Source organism: Eumetopias jubatus, unplaced genomic scaffold, assembly GCF_037043125.1.
Source record: "Eumetopias jubatus isolate StellerSeaLion01/CBP00866 unplaced genomic scaffold, mEumJub1_p1.0 scaffold_4, whole genome shotgun sequence".
Classification (NCBI taxonomy): Eukaryota; Metazoa; Chordata; class Mammalia; order Carnivora; family Otariidae; genus Eumetopias; species Eumetopias jubatus.
Genome location: NW_028274810.1, coordinates 123,055,198 through 123,070,243, shown reverse-complemented (window position 1 = coordinate 123,070,243; position 15,046 = coordinate 123,055,198).

Below are 15,046 nucleotides of genomic sequence, written 5' to 3'. Positions count from 1 at the left end.
GGGAGAAGCAGGCTTCCCGCTGAGCAGGGAGCCCGATGCGGGGCTCGATCCCAGGACCCTGGGATCATGACCTGAGCCAAAGGCAGACGCTTAACGATTGAGCCACCCAGGCGCCCCTGGCTCCCCCCTCTTGATGATGAGCTACGAGAAGGTGGGATCTCTATCTTAATTTTCTTTTGCGGATATACATAATCCCAGGACCTAACGCTTGCTTCGGGCATAATAAGCCCTTATTCAATGTTAATTGAGTGAATTTATAAATGGACTTTGTATACCTGGCACATGTTCTATTAAAATTAATTAATAGAGCTAATTTACAGGTGTATAGACCTGCACGTTAATTTTTATTATGGAAATAATGCACTTGGTAAAAATTTAAAAGCGAAGGATACACCAAGGAAAAAAATAATTTTTTTCCCACTTTAGACCCTCAATTCTACTTCCCAGAGGTAATCACCTTCAAGAGTTTCTACATATCACTACTCCAACTTTCCATGTATATAATCTCTATCTGCATAAATAGTCTCAAAAACACCACAAATGGTAGCATACTATAACATTGTTCGGCATCTTGATTTTTCACACTTATTGTGGGTGTCTTTCCATATCAACAAAACTGGTCTACTCTTTTAAAGTAGCCCCATAATATTCAATTGTAGAAAGTGTACCATATTGAGTTTAATTGATACTTATAAGCGGGCCTTTCGTTTGTTTTTAACTTACGTTTGTTGATTTTTACTATTACAACATGTGCTACAGGGAACGTTCTTGCATGTCTATTTGCTTTCATGTTTGAGTTTATCTGTAGGGCGAATTCCTAGAAATGGAATAGTTAAAAAATTTTTTTTAAATAACCTCATACAAAGGCGATAGAAACAATGACTGTAAAAAGGAATCGCACAGAGGCCTGATACTGAGGTCCATTCCTGAATTTTCCATTTCGCCTTTGCAGAGGACACAGGTAGGGTCTTTCAGCTGCCCAGTGTCTGAACCCCTTCTAAATTTTGGGTGTTAGGTGGCACCTGGTGGGAGCAAGGCCCTGATGCACAAAACTAAAGGGGCTGATACTTCCCTCTTGCCTCTTGGCAATGCTGCTCTTGGACTGGGGCTTAGGATCTCCAGTTATGGAATAAAGACAGGGGATGACTGGGAGTTACTCCCTGGAAGATGAGAGCCCTTCTTATCCAGGGAATCAGAACCCCTTTGACTTTCCAGAACCTTCCAATGTCCTGCCTTTGCTATGGCCTCTGCCCAGAGTGGTGGCTCCACCTTCCCATCTGGGGAAGCTTCTACCTATCCTTCCAGACTGACTTTATTATTACTATTTTTCTTCATATATATATATATATTTAAGATTTTTTTTATTTATTTGAGAGAGAGACAGAGAGTGAGAGAGAACACAAGTGGGGTGAGGGTCAGAGGGAGAAGCAGACTCTCTGCTGAGCAGGGAGTCCAGTGCAGGGCTCGATCCTGGGACTCCAGGATCATGACCTGAGCTGAATGCAGAAGCTTAACCGACTGAGCCACCCAGGCGTCCCTCTTTATTTTTATATTTTTTAAGATTTTATTTATTTTTTGACAGAGAGAGAGAGACAGCGAGAGAGGGAACACAAGCAGGGGGAGTGGGAGAGGGAGAAGCAGGCTCCCTGCCGAGCAGGGAGCCCGATGCGGGGCTTGATCCCAGGACCTTGGGATCATGACCTGAGCTGAAGGCAGATGCTTAACCCACCGAGCCACCCAGGTGTTCCCCAGACTTACTTTAAATATCACCTCCTCCACAAAGCCTCCTGTACTTTCACACTGAATCATTCATTCCTAACTTTATGCATTCAACCTACAGGTATTGTTTATTTTCAACACCTGCTACATTCCAAGTACGATTTGAGACACCAGGTACCACTTTGGATTTTTGCCTTCGTTCCGTGTGAAGGTGCCAGTGCACAGCACTGTGATGAAAAGCTTGGGTGCCCCAGCCAGACTACCCACGTTCAAATGTTAGCGATTGTTGGCTCCAGGACAAAGAGTTCCCAGCTAAAAGCAAAGCTGCTGGGTAAGAAAGAAGGCTGGGGCCTGGGTCCTCACCTCCTTGCCCTTCCCTCTCCGGGCAGTGGTCCTTGAGGGGTTGTCACAGAACCTGGGGCTCCAGAAAGACCAGTTTGCAAACAACTCCTTCACCCCACTTTGCTGGTACACACATGAGGAATGTCTGGCCTGTTGAAGCCTGGTGACCTCCCCAAGGTCCTCCAGGGAAGGTCCAGCTGGACCATAAAACCTGGGTCTCCTCACGTCCAGTGGAATCCTTATTCCAGTGCATCAACAGCTTTCCTGGAGCAAAGCAAGGAGGGGAAAGGGACCCAAATGATCCTTTAGTGAACGGAGCAGAGTTGATGTAATCATTCATTTGTGCCTTCAATTGTTGCTTGTATGGAACGGTTCCTGTGCTCTAGGTGTTGTGCTGGGGTAGTGGGGATGCAGCCCTGACAGCACCCAGGATCTCTGCTTACAGAAAGTAAAGGATTCTTTACACATGCAAATATGTTTACGTAGACAGGGAGGAGTCTTTTGAAGGACGGGGACCGGGTGAGGGGTGAGGACATCTGCATGGCCTGCTGCCTTCTGCTTCCTGCCTGTGGGAGGTGCTCTGTCTTCAGGGGCTCTGGGGATCAGGCTGGGGGTGGCATGGCAGCTGGGGACCACTCATGACTCCCAAGAACAGGAGCACCAGGCCTGAAGGAGTGCAGAGGAGAGGCCACCAGCTCACTCCATTCCCCATTCAGGGTCTGGGTGGCGGAACAAGGTGGGGTATAAGAAACAAACTCAGAGGATAAATCCATCATACACATTCAGGGACATGTTGCCAGAAAGCTCTTTTTAAGCTCCAATTTAGGAATGTCATGAGCTCTACAGTGACTGTGTGATTTCAGGCATGCCCAGAATTAATTACTCCGTACGCGGGGCAGTCCTGAGAATTTGGGCCAGGCCTGGATATGAGGAAGGCAGTTGGTAGTGTTAACACAGGCAAAAGGGAGGGGGCGTGGGCAGAAAGTGGGGGATGGAGAAGGAAGCTGGTACCAGAGAGAGGCCCTGTGGTCTTTTAGAAGGGTCTACGACACAGCAGGTGCCAGAAGAGGGGCTCCGTCCATAAAAAAGATTGGCAGAGTTGCTATTCTCCAGGAACTCCGTCCTAGAGGGATACACAATGAGGACCTTTTGCTCAGAGTGGTAGACCCCCGCCCAGATATTTGACCTTTGACTTTGCCTTTTGGATCATGGCAACTGCCAAGTTCAGAGGCTTCAAGGTTTCTTCTGATCTACCAGCCTTACCTTAAAGCTAAAAATGGAGTTCATTGTAGTCATTCACAGATTTTATTTTTTATGGATAACTATTGAGCAACTACTTGGCACCCAGCTAGGCAATGGGGATACAGAGATGGGGGTCCCTGTCCTTGAGAATGTTCCTACTCAGTGGGGGGACAAAAGGCACCGCAACATTTTCTGTTTGGGGCAATGAAGGGTTTGGAGTGAAGAAGCAAGTGAGTCGTCCAAGTCCTAAATGGTACCATGGGTCTGGGAGCACTTCCAAATAATCTCTTTATAAGTTGTTAATTCATCCCTTGACAGGGGTAACTAAACTCTTAGTTTCTTTGCTTTGGCTGGAATTAAATCATTAATGCAGGGTGTCCAAGTCAGATTAGTTATTGATTACATCCTAGGTATTTTTGAAATATGATTAGCAGACCAAAAAGATGATAGTCATGGTGTCCAAAGTGAGCATGTCTGATTGTAGATAACACACACACACACACACACACACACACACACACACACACACAACCTTGATGAAGAAGAAGTGGGGAAATGTATTTGTTATTACTCAATAAGTACAGTTTGTTTGTTAGACGAAATCTTTCAAAACATGAAGTCCAAAGGGAAAAATTATGAAAGGGTCTCTTGAGAGTAGAAAGTGTGGGAACCGCGGTAGTCATCTAATGAAAAATGACTCTTCATATCTCCACCAAGTGATTGGCCTCTGTTTGCCTCCTTCCCATGACAGGGATCTCACTACTCCCTGAAGCAGGGTGGATGTCTCACCTGGGCTCAGGCCCTCAGTGTCACCCCTCCCCCTCCATACACACACACCGCTTAGAGTCCCCAGTTTCCTTCCTAGCTCGGTTGCTAAATGGCTGTGTGCTTTTGGCAACTTAGTCCCATGCTTTGATTCTAAAACTCGTCATCTTTGTGAGGAAGGGCTTAGACCATGTTGGGGTGTGGTGGAGAATGCTAAAATTCGCCAACATCCAGTTCCCCTCTCTTCTCTGGCACATGAACAAGCCACACTTCCCAGCCTCTTTCGCATCTAAGAGGTGCCATAGGACTTACTTTGCCTCCTGGAGCATAAGTGGGAGTGATCTATGACATTTACAGGCCGGGCTGTTTACACTAGAAAACATCTGGCAGCATGACCTTCCAGGCTTTCCTCATCTCTCGGGGCTGGAAGATTCCAGGTTGACTTGGAAGACACACAATGGTGGCAACACAATATGGAAGCAAACTGGGTCCCCAAGTTCCCCTCGTACGGCAGAGTCTCCCGACCAGGAACACCATCATTGCACTTTGTGAAATGAGAAATACAACTTTTGTGGTGGTAAGATGGTGATTTGGGGGTCGTTCTTAACAGCTGTCAACATGAATTATCCTGAGGGGCCCAAAATGACTCATTCCTTCACTTCCTGATCTCTGAACTCAGAACCAAAAGACAGACAGAGATAAAAACATTGATTTTTCTAAGGATAAAAGTTGACTTGAAAGATGTGGCTCAGGTATGTGATCACAATGAATGAGCTTCGTACGCTGCTTCCCAAAATTTGACAGACTTGATCACCCCATCAGTGGATACTCTGGTCGTCTCCGGGTTCCCCCACATGGACATGATCCTACTGGCAGATCTTAAGGCAGATCCTAAAGAAAGAGAACCCAAAAGCACTTATCTGTTTCTTCCCTCAAACTCATTGATCAGATTAGTGGCTCCATCTCTCATGAGGAGCGAGCCTAGTGTGGAAACGAGGCAGAAAGGGTTACCCTGGATAAGGTCCCTCCACATGGAAACGTGAAGCCAGGACACCAAGGTGGTTTGCGAGAATACGTGAGTGTCAGCTCTCTGAGGATAGGAGTCACATCTTCTCCCCGCTGTGCGTCCCCACACAGCACCTGGCATGGTGTTGGTGCAGACATGGTGCTGAGATCATGCTTGCCGATGGACCAGTGACCCCTCATGAGCCTCTGTGACATTTTCCCCACTGGGTCACTCCAGAAGGAGCAGAAATTGCTGTGGTTTGACCCCTCACACTGCCAACCCTTGCCTAACCCAACAATTTGGGAGTGTGAAAGCCAAGCTGATGACCCAATCCTTCCTTGGGGAGATACCAGTGCTTTCTTTCTGCCCAAGGCCCATGCTGGACAAAACACTTGACCCTGGTCAGCCTGTTGCCCTGGGGGTCACTGAGTGTGTCTGAATTCCCATCGTTGCTTGTACGTTCCTGAAGTCACGGACTCAATCATATGTACGGTATCAGTTGAGAAGTACCTCCAGCAGGTAGTGACTGAAAAAAGTTACTGGGTAAGGAGACAGGCCTGGAATGACAGCTGTGTGACATCATTGATGTCCTGGTTTCCTTTTATCTGTCTGTTTTACCGTCCTCAGCTTGTGGCTCCCATCCTCAAGGCTGACTTATGGTTGTAAAATGGCCATGGCAGTCCCAGCCCTTATGTCCACAGTCCAGAGAGCAAGAAAGAGAAGGGAGAAAGAAATATAAGGTCTCCCAGTTGAGTCCACTCATCCTTTTTAGGGGTTTCCTGGAAGCAAGAGACAACAAAAAGTGCCTATACTACAGAGGCCAGAATATAGCCAAATGGTCAACAAACCAACCAACCTGGGAAATAGAGGTTTTCAGCTGGCCGAATTGCTTTCCTTACAAAATCAGGATTGTGTTTTTAAGGAAGAAAGGAAGGGTAGATAATGTGAGGCAAGCCAGAGTCTCTGCCTCACCTATCTCTATGCCCTGCAACACTAATCACGCAGCAGGCATATGTACGTTTCACTCATTCACTCATTCACTCATTCATATTCAGGGCAAGGCATCTGTCTATATATTGGGGGGGGAGAAGTAATACAATATAAACTAAAGTATAATATAATGTTTATAATTTCCCTCCAAATGAGGGAAACTACTGAAGATTTTGAGCGGGGGTTGATGTGTTCAAATTCAACTGCTTCCTTAGTCTCTCTCAATTCTTCTTCTGGCCACCAAATTAGACATATGTTAGACCCCTCATTCTATCCACCATGCTTGTTTGGTTTTTTCTCTTGGTAATGCAGCGTGGATAATTTCTTTAGATTTGTTTTCATTAATTTTCTCTTCAGATGTGTTAATATTTTGCTTAAGCAGTCTGCAGGATTTCTATTTTAATTATTATACCTTCTCATTTCTAGAAGTTCTATTTGGTTCTTTTTCAAATATGCCTACTTGGTTTCTTATTCCTTTATTGTGTGTTTAGTTCTTTCTGTTATTTCATTACCTACATCAAGCATGATTGATTTACATGTTGTATCTGTTAATTCCAACATCTGCAGTGTTTATGAGGTTGATGCCACACTTTGTTGATCCTGCTTCTTCTCACTTAGGAGGATTTGTTTATTTGCAAGTTTATGATTCTCCATTGTGAGCTTATGCTCCCTGGAACAATATTGTGGTAATTCTTTGAGGCTTAACTTTGAAGTGTACACCTCCAGGGAATATTTGTGGTATTTTTGCTAGGTTCTGGGTCTATTTGGGTTGTTTGGGGCCACATAGGAGATGTAAATAACGACCCCAAACACTGTGAATTTAGGCCTGTGGTTAGGAATTGTCTAGGGAATAGTTTTTTCTTTTTCTTTGTGTCGGCTTCATTCAGAGCCAAAGCCTAGCCCAGCAAGTTTCGTTCTGTGGAGTGAGTCTTTGTTCTTCATTCACCCAACCGAGGTTGCCATTTTTGAGGGTACTTTTTTATGGGAATCCCACCTTGCTAGGGCACCAGGCCTTGTCTCCTGTTCCACACCATACCTCCCCCCACACCCCACTGTGCACAAGATCCATGAATACCTCTTTTCTGCCTGGGGATCATGCATCCCTCAGGCACACGTCAACTCCACTGTTTGCTCACCCCTATGGATTCAAGCCTTTTTGTTTCTGGCCTTTAAGAGATCCCTTTTCTGTTCCGCTAGCTCAGCCATTCATTAAGGAATATATATATATATACTTAACCCATCCCCCAATCCCCCTCCCCTCTGGTAACCATCAGTTTGTTCTCTAAACTGAGAGTCTGTTTCTTGATTTCTCTCTCTCTCTTTTTCCCTTTGCTCATTTGTTTTGTTTCTTAAATTCCACATATGAGTGAGATCATATGGTACTTGTCTTTCTCTGACTGACTTACTTCACTTGGCATTATACTCTCTAGCTCCATCCCTGTCCTTGAAAAAGGCAAGATTTCATTCCTTTTTATGGCTGAGTAATAGCTATATAAATATATACACACACACCACATTTTCCTTATCCTTTCATCAGTCGATGGACACTTGGGCTGCTTCCATAATTTGGTTATTGTAAATAATGCTGCTATATACATAGGGGTGCATGTATCCCTTTGAATTAGTGTTTTTGTATTCCTTGGCTAAATACCCAGTAGTGCAATAGCCGGATTCTAGGGGGTTCTATTTTTCACTTTTTGAAAAACCTCCATACTGATTTCCAGAGTGGCTGTACCAGTTTGCATTCCCACCAACACTGCAAGACGGTTCCCTTTTCTCCACATCCTGGCCAACACTTGTTGTTGCTTGTGTTGTTGATTTTAGCCATTCTGACAGGTGTGAGATGAGAGCTCACTGTAGTTCTGTTTTGCACTTCCCTGATGGTGAGTGATGATGGACATCTTTTCATGTGTCTGTTGGCCATCTGCATGTCTTCTTTGGAGAAATGTCTGTTCCCGTCTTCTGCCCATTTTTAAATTGGATTTGTTTTTTGGGTGTTGAGTTGTGTAAGTTCTTTATATATTTTGGATACTAATCCTTTATCAGATATGTCATTTGCAAATATCTTCTCCCATTCAGTAGGTTGCCTTTTAGTTTTGTTGATTGTTTCCTTTGCTGTGCAGAAGCTTTTTATATTGATGTAGTCTCAATGGTTTCTTTTTGCTTTTGTTTCCCTTGCCTCAGGAAACATATCTAGAAAAGAGTCGTTTCAGCCAATGTCAAAGAAGTTACTGCCTCTGTTCTCTCCTAGGATTTTTATGGTGTCAGGTCTCCCTTTAGGTCTTTAAACCATTTTGAACTTATTTTTGTGTAGGGTGTAAGAAGGTGTCCCAGTTTCTTTCTTTTGCATGTTGCTGTCCAGTTTTCCCAACACCATTTGTTGAAGAGGCTGTCTTTTCCCCATTGGATATTTTCCATGCTTTTTGGAAGATTAACTGACCATATAGTTGTGGGTTTACTTCTGGAATATGTTTTAAAAAGACCTCATCCATTACTTTTATTGTGTTAACCTGGGCAGGTTTCTGCCGTATTCTAGGAAACTCACATGAACACATTTACATCTTAGAAGGACATTCTGGCTGTGGGGGGGGGGGGGCGGGGGGAGAAAGGATTGTTAAGAAGGAAAATCTCACATTGGGTGATCATCTAAGACACTATTGCCATCGTCCTGGCACAAGATGTGGTGACTTGGGCTGGGGAGGTGGTGGTGCAGTGAGGGGAGCTTGGGTTGAGGTCTAGTTTGAATTGGCTGATGACAAGATTCGCTGGTCTTAGATATGGGGTGTGAGATAAAGAGAGCAGTTGGAGGTACCTCCAAAGTTTTTAGTCTGAGTATCTGAGTTCAGGGTACATCTCAGCAAGTGAGGGAATGAACAAAGGATGAGCAAGTGGCCATGGATGTAGGTGGATGGAGTCCCTTTTCTAGGGTCTGGTCATTCCTGGATAAGTTGAACGATGAGGTTCTAGACCCCCAGCGAGGACGATCAAATCTTGAAGTATAGTGAAGGCTGCCCAGGCCTGAAAGTCATTCTCCATCCTGTCACCACGCTCCTCCTCAGTTAAATCTGCTCTTCCCTTGTCATCTAGGCTTCAGTAGAAACCACAAAACGAAGTCCTGGGTAAGGTGGGGAGTGAGTGCCCCATCACTTAAGTATGTGCACACACGGGATCAGTCGTGCCAGGGTTTTGGATTATGGTGACATGTAAAATTAAACCAAGCGCCGCCAATGGATGAATGGATAAACAAAATGTAGTACATACAGACAGTGGAATATTATTCAGCCTTGAAAAGATGGGAAATTCTGACACCTGCTACAGCATGCGTGAAACTTGAAGAAAGTACATCAAGTGAAATAAATCAATACAAAAGAACAAATACTGTCTGATGCCACTTCTAGCAGTATCTACAGTAGACAAATTTGTAGTGATAGAAGGTTGGATGGTGGTTACCAGGGGCTGGGAGGAGGGGGAGTTATTGTTTAATGGGGACAGTGTTTCAGCTTGGGATGATGGAAAAGTTCTGGACATTCATGGTGGTGATGGTTGCAGAACGGTGTGAATGTACTTAATACCACTGACCTGTGCACTTAAAAATGGTAAAAAAAAAAAAAAGAAAAGAAAATGCTAAGCAAACTAACATCATAAAGTTGTCACCTTTTAATTTTGTCCACTGAAGGCATTAAAAATCAATCTTCAATTTGTTATAGTCTTCCTGTCATCCATAGAAAGAATATGTTTAAGCCTCAAGAAAGCAAGAAAGACATGTTCTCAAGGCACAGGGTAATTCTTCGAATGGGACAGCATTGGTTTCACAAAAAAAAGCCAAACAGTAAAAATGCGTTGCTCTAATTTCGTTTACATTCCCTCCTGGACAGTGGAATCAGGGTCTGTGAGACGCTGGAGTGGCTGGCTGACCCTTTGTTGGGGAGGCTGAAGAGGACTCGAGGATCATACAGTAGAGTTGGATTCTACCTCTTTGAACGTATTTGCTCAGGGGGCTGGGTAGGTGGTGGGAAGGTGGGCTACAGTCAGGGTGATACGTGAGACAGTGTCATGTGTACTTGCTGCTCATCACAATGGAAATAGTGCTCCTGGCCGTGCTCAGCACTGCGCTGCTTTGGATGCTGGATGGTATGGTCACCGTTGGCTCTTGCCTCCTGGGCGGGACAAGCACCTGGACAGGGGCTGCTCTGTGGGGAGAATCTGTTCAGTGAGAATCTCTGTGTGACACTGTGTTTGTAAAGAGCCTTCCCAGGACTTGGCGAGTAGCGTGTTCTTAATAAATGGCAGTTATTTTTATCCAGGCCGTCTAGAAAAAGCACTGGCTTCGGAGCCTTCAGATTTTGGACCGAATCCCTGTTTACTAGGGCTTTGACCTTCAGCAAGTTACTTAATTTTCTGAGTTTCAGTTTCTTATCTATAAAGTAGAGTCAATGAAACCTTTCTCACAGGGTGGTTTGGAGCAGCAATCAAATACAACAGTAGTTAATAATGTGCATAACATGGGTAGTTGGGTGCCATGCATGTAGTAGGTGCTTGAAAAATATCCACCCTTCCTTCTTAATTTCCTTTCTTCCTGTCTTCCATTTTTTCGGCAACCCCCCTTCTTTCTGTTCTGTCTTTCTGCCTTCTACAGATGGATAGCATGTCTAAGCTTCCTGAGCCCAATCCCTTAAGAGACTCCCAGACCCGGTGAGGGGGAACCATCCAGACTGGCCAGGAGAGATTCAGCTCCGTCGAGGTGTCTGCCTTTCCTGTTCAGAATGGCTTTTCTGAGTACTGTCTCAGTCTGTTCAGGCTGCTATAACAAAATACCACAGGTTGGTAGTTTATAAAGAACAGACATGTATTTCTTACTGTTCCGGAGGCTGGGAAACCCACGGTCACAGTGCCAGCAGGTACGGTGAGGTGGTTATTGAAGGACCACTTCCTGGTTCACGGATGGTGCCTCTTGCTGTGTCCTCACATGGTGGAAGGGACTAGGGGTTGCTCTGGGCCTCTCTTATAAGGCACTGATTCCATTCACGAGGGCTCCACCCTCCCTCATGACCTAAGCACTTCCCAGGGGCCTGCCTCCCATACGATCCACTTTGGCTGTTAGGATTTCAACATTTGGATTTTGAGGAGACACAACATTCAGATTATAGCAAGTACATTCTGCCCTATAGAGATCCCTGCTAGGAAGTTAAGTATGAGCGTCGGGGAGGAGACACATGGCTACCCACATGAAGAAAACACAAACCTCTCTTCTTAAGGGACTTGCAGCTTCCCCGGGTTCAAACACCTGCTCCCACTTGAAGCAACCCAAGACCCTTTCAACTGGCATTCTCGGGGAGGGTATATTTTCTCTTCATCCCTAATTCCATCTCTAATTTTTTATGAACTTCCAAATATGACCAGTGGGGTGCCCAACAGAGGACAGGAGCACAGCTTCTCTTCTTGGAGCCTAGTACCAACTGGGGAGTCTTGTAGGGCTCTTGCTTCCTCTGAGCTACTCCCGGGCCTCTCTAAATGACTTTTCATTGGCTCATGAAAAGGCTGAACTCAGTTCACGGGTCCAGAGGAGATGGTGAGTTAGGGGTCGGTGGAAACCGGAAAATGATTCCTGCCAGGGAGATACTTTTGAGCTGGCGTTTGAAAGGCTGGCAGGCAGGCCGGGTGGGGAGGGTGGGAACAGGCCTCGGCTGGAATCCCCCTACATCCAGGTCCCTGGCCCTGGCCAGCTTTGGCGTTCTGCCCGGTACCCAGCAGGCGCCTCACAAACCCTAGTGAAGCAGAGCTCACCCTTCAAGGCCTGGCTCACAGTTCACCTCTTCTGAATCCTCCTGAGATTGTCCAGACAGAACAGTCACTCCTCCCTCTGGGATCCCAGAACTCTGCTGTTGTGGCATTTGTCATACTGTATTGTAATTCTCCATGGGCTCCGGGCAGAGAAGTCCTTGAGGGCAGAGGCCATGTCATCGCACCTCCTGCCAATCACAGGGACTCAGCACATGCCGAGTGACTAAGAAACATGGGTCAGCCTGTCTGGCACTGGTAGTGGTCAGGGGGGTCCTGAGGAATTGGGGGCTGGCTGCACACCAAGGGCCACTGAATCTTAGGCTCCAAGGCTAAGATCTGCTTGGCAATAACTCCAGTCCACATTTTCCAGAGATGGTTCTCGTAATACACAGGCAGCGTGCCCAAGCCAGGCTCTGACTAGTTCCTCAAACAAGTTAAATCTTTCCTTTTGGGACAATTCCATCAGCAGGCAGATGAGCATGCTTCCCTGACAACTGTGGCTTTCACGGTCCCGACTGTGGGGCCATTTCCCTACTTGGTTCCTCACGGCCCCTAGCAGCAGCCTATTATACTTGGCCGGGCTTCTGGCTGGTGAGGAGATGAGCTCTGTCTTCCCAGATCTTGGGGTGGAAGAGAATTACATCCACACCCCCACCCACAGCTGCCTGTGCATGGCTGTGATGGAAATTGGCTCCTCATCCAACAGATCTCAGTGGAGATTGGAAAATGCTCGTTGGAGGAGGCTGTTGTGTCATTGTTGGTACGTGGAGGGAAGCCAGGCTGCAAATGAGACCATAGTCTTCCTATCACCCTTGCTTTCCACTCCCATGGAAGGATGATGCCAGCTTCAGAGAGCCTGGGCACTCTCTGCCTTGGGTGGCCAAGTTTCATCAGATGAGGCTCATGGAGGCAGACCCGAGGGTGGCCAGACAATGGAAGGTGGGAATACCTGTGGACAAGTCACAGTGCTAGGCTGTCCCTGTCTGCAGGATGGTGCATGTTAACCCTTCAAGGCCCACTCAACATAGCTGGGCCGTGAACATGATTTCTGGCATATGCGTTTGTAAATTAGCCTCCACCTGAGTCATGTCAACAACCTCCACCCTGCACACATTCAACTGGAGGCTGAGGTTTGAACCTTGGAGTCCTTTCTGCTGAATCCTTTGACAAGGGGACCTGCTAGAGCCTTCCTGTAATATGTAGGTTTGGAGGGAGTGCAAAGATGATTTAAATTTCTCAGGGAAAACGGAAGCATGGATTTATTTGGAAAGAGCACCGGATCAGGGGTCAGTTCCAACTGACATCTACCCAGTTCTGTGGAACTTGGGCCAGTCATATCTCTATCTTTTGCTTTGTTTCTAAAATTCATTTAACGATGATTAATGTAGTGTTTAAAGAAGGGTCATGAATTATTTTACGTGCTTTACAAATATTAACTCATTTAATCTTTAGTCTATGATGTAGGCATAATTATTAAACTCATTTTATAGGTGAGGAAAGTGAAGGACAGAAATGTTAAGTAATTGGTGCAAGGTCGCACAGCTTATAAGTGGTGGAGTAAGGCTGAGCTTTCATGGATCTCAGAATCATTATCTGTAAAATAGGGATAAAACTTGTTACCCTACCCAGCCCAGCATTTAGCTCCTTTGTGTTCCCACAGACCTTCACTTGCACCTCTGTGATTATTGGAATGAAATACTCTTAAAATGTAAGCAGGATGAGGGCTTGGTTCACTAGCACAAATGGGTAGCACAGTCCCTAATGTGGGTAGTGGGCATTCAATAGATATTGGATGAATGAACGCATTGACCCCATTCCTCTGTGTTGTGTTGAAAGGGTCACAGCTCTTCCCAAGACATGGTTTTCTGAAGGCGCGGATTGTGTCTTATTTATCTCTGGGTCTTTAGACCCAAGGATGTTCCAGATAGATGCTCACTGAATGAAGGAAGCCACATTACTGCCCTTTGCCTTAGGTAGTTAGTCATCCCTAATCACGAAGGCATGAGGACACTTACATGCCATAAGCCAATGGACATTGACACCTGTGAGTTATGGAGTAATCGTTTGTGGTGAAAAAAAGATAAGGTGGAGGAAATGGGGTTCTTTCAATTGCTGTGTAACAAACTGTACTCCAAACAGATTTATTATTTCTCCCCAAAGTTGAGCAGTTTTCCGTTCCATGTGAAATAGCCAGGGATAATCAAGTAGCTGCACTTGGCTGGGTGCTTTCCAGGGCTGGGACATCCAAGACAGTTTCTCATCTGGACCTTTCTTCTCTATGCGGTTTACCATCATCTGTGGTTTAGCAGCTGGCTTCTAAGAAACTGGAGCTGGAGCTCCGCATGCTCTTAAGGCCATGCTCAGGTGTTGCAGGACATCACTGCTACCACACTGGTTGGGCAAAGTAAATCACAAGGCCAGACCAGATTCTAGGGTAGGGAAAATAGACTCCACCTCCTGCTGTGAGGAGCAGAATGCATGAGCAGAGATGGGAGAAACCGTCAGCAGCCATATTGGACACTCTACCACAGGGGTGGACCAGGGCTGGTGACAGGAACCTTGAATTATCTGCATGCAAATGAATAGCTGTTGAGAGTTAGGCTGTCTTTTGCCTACCAGAGAGTTACTGGTTTCCTACTCAGGTGATCCCTTAGGATGTTCAAACTTCCCACCTGTCCTGGGAGGTCTGAGATGACCAGGCTCTTGGAAAATACCAAGTTTTTTCTTCCGCTTTTCCAGGTGATGAAACAGAGGCATAAGAGAGACGTGATGTGTGAGCATCAGGCCATAGGTCAGGGCAGGAGGAGGGCTGCTATTGCCACGTGGTTAAGAGTGTGGATGTTGGGTTCAAATGTTGGTTTAGCCACCAAAATGACTGGATGATTCATATAATCTTGCCAGACCTCTACCCCTTTGTTTATTTAATGTGGATAATAATGCCTACTTTATAGGGCAGAACAGATAGTGGTGAAGAACGTGAGTTCTTGAGCCAGACTACTCAAATTCGAATCCAGGTTCTTCGATTTATCACCCGTATTATCTTCGGATAAATCCTTAATTGTCCTCTGCCTCAGTTTCCTCTTCTGTAAAATGGGGATAATACTACTTATTGTATAGAGTTGCTGTGAGGATCCAATGAGTTTAAACACATAGAAGCCTCTAGAACAATGCCTGGCACATGATTCACAATCGATGGATATT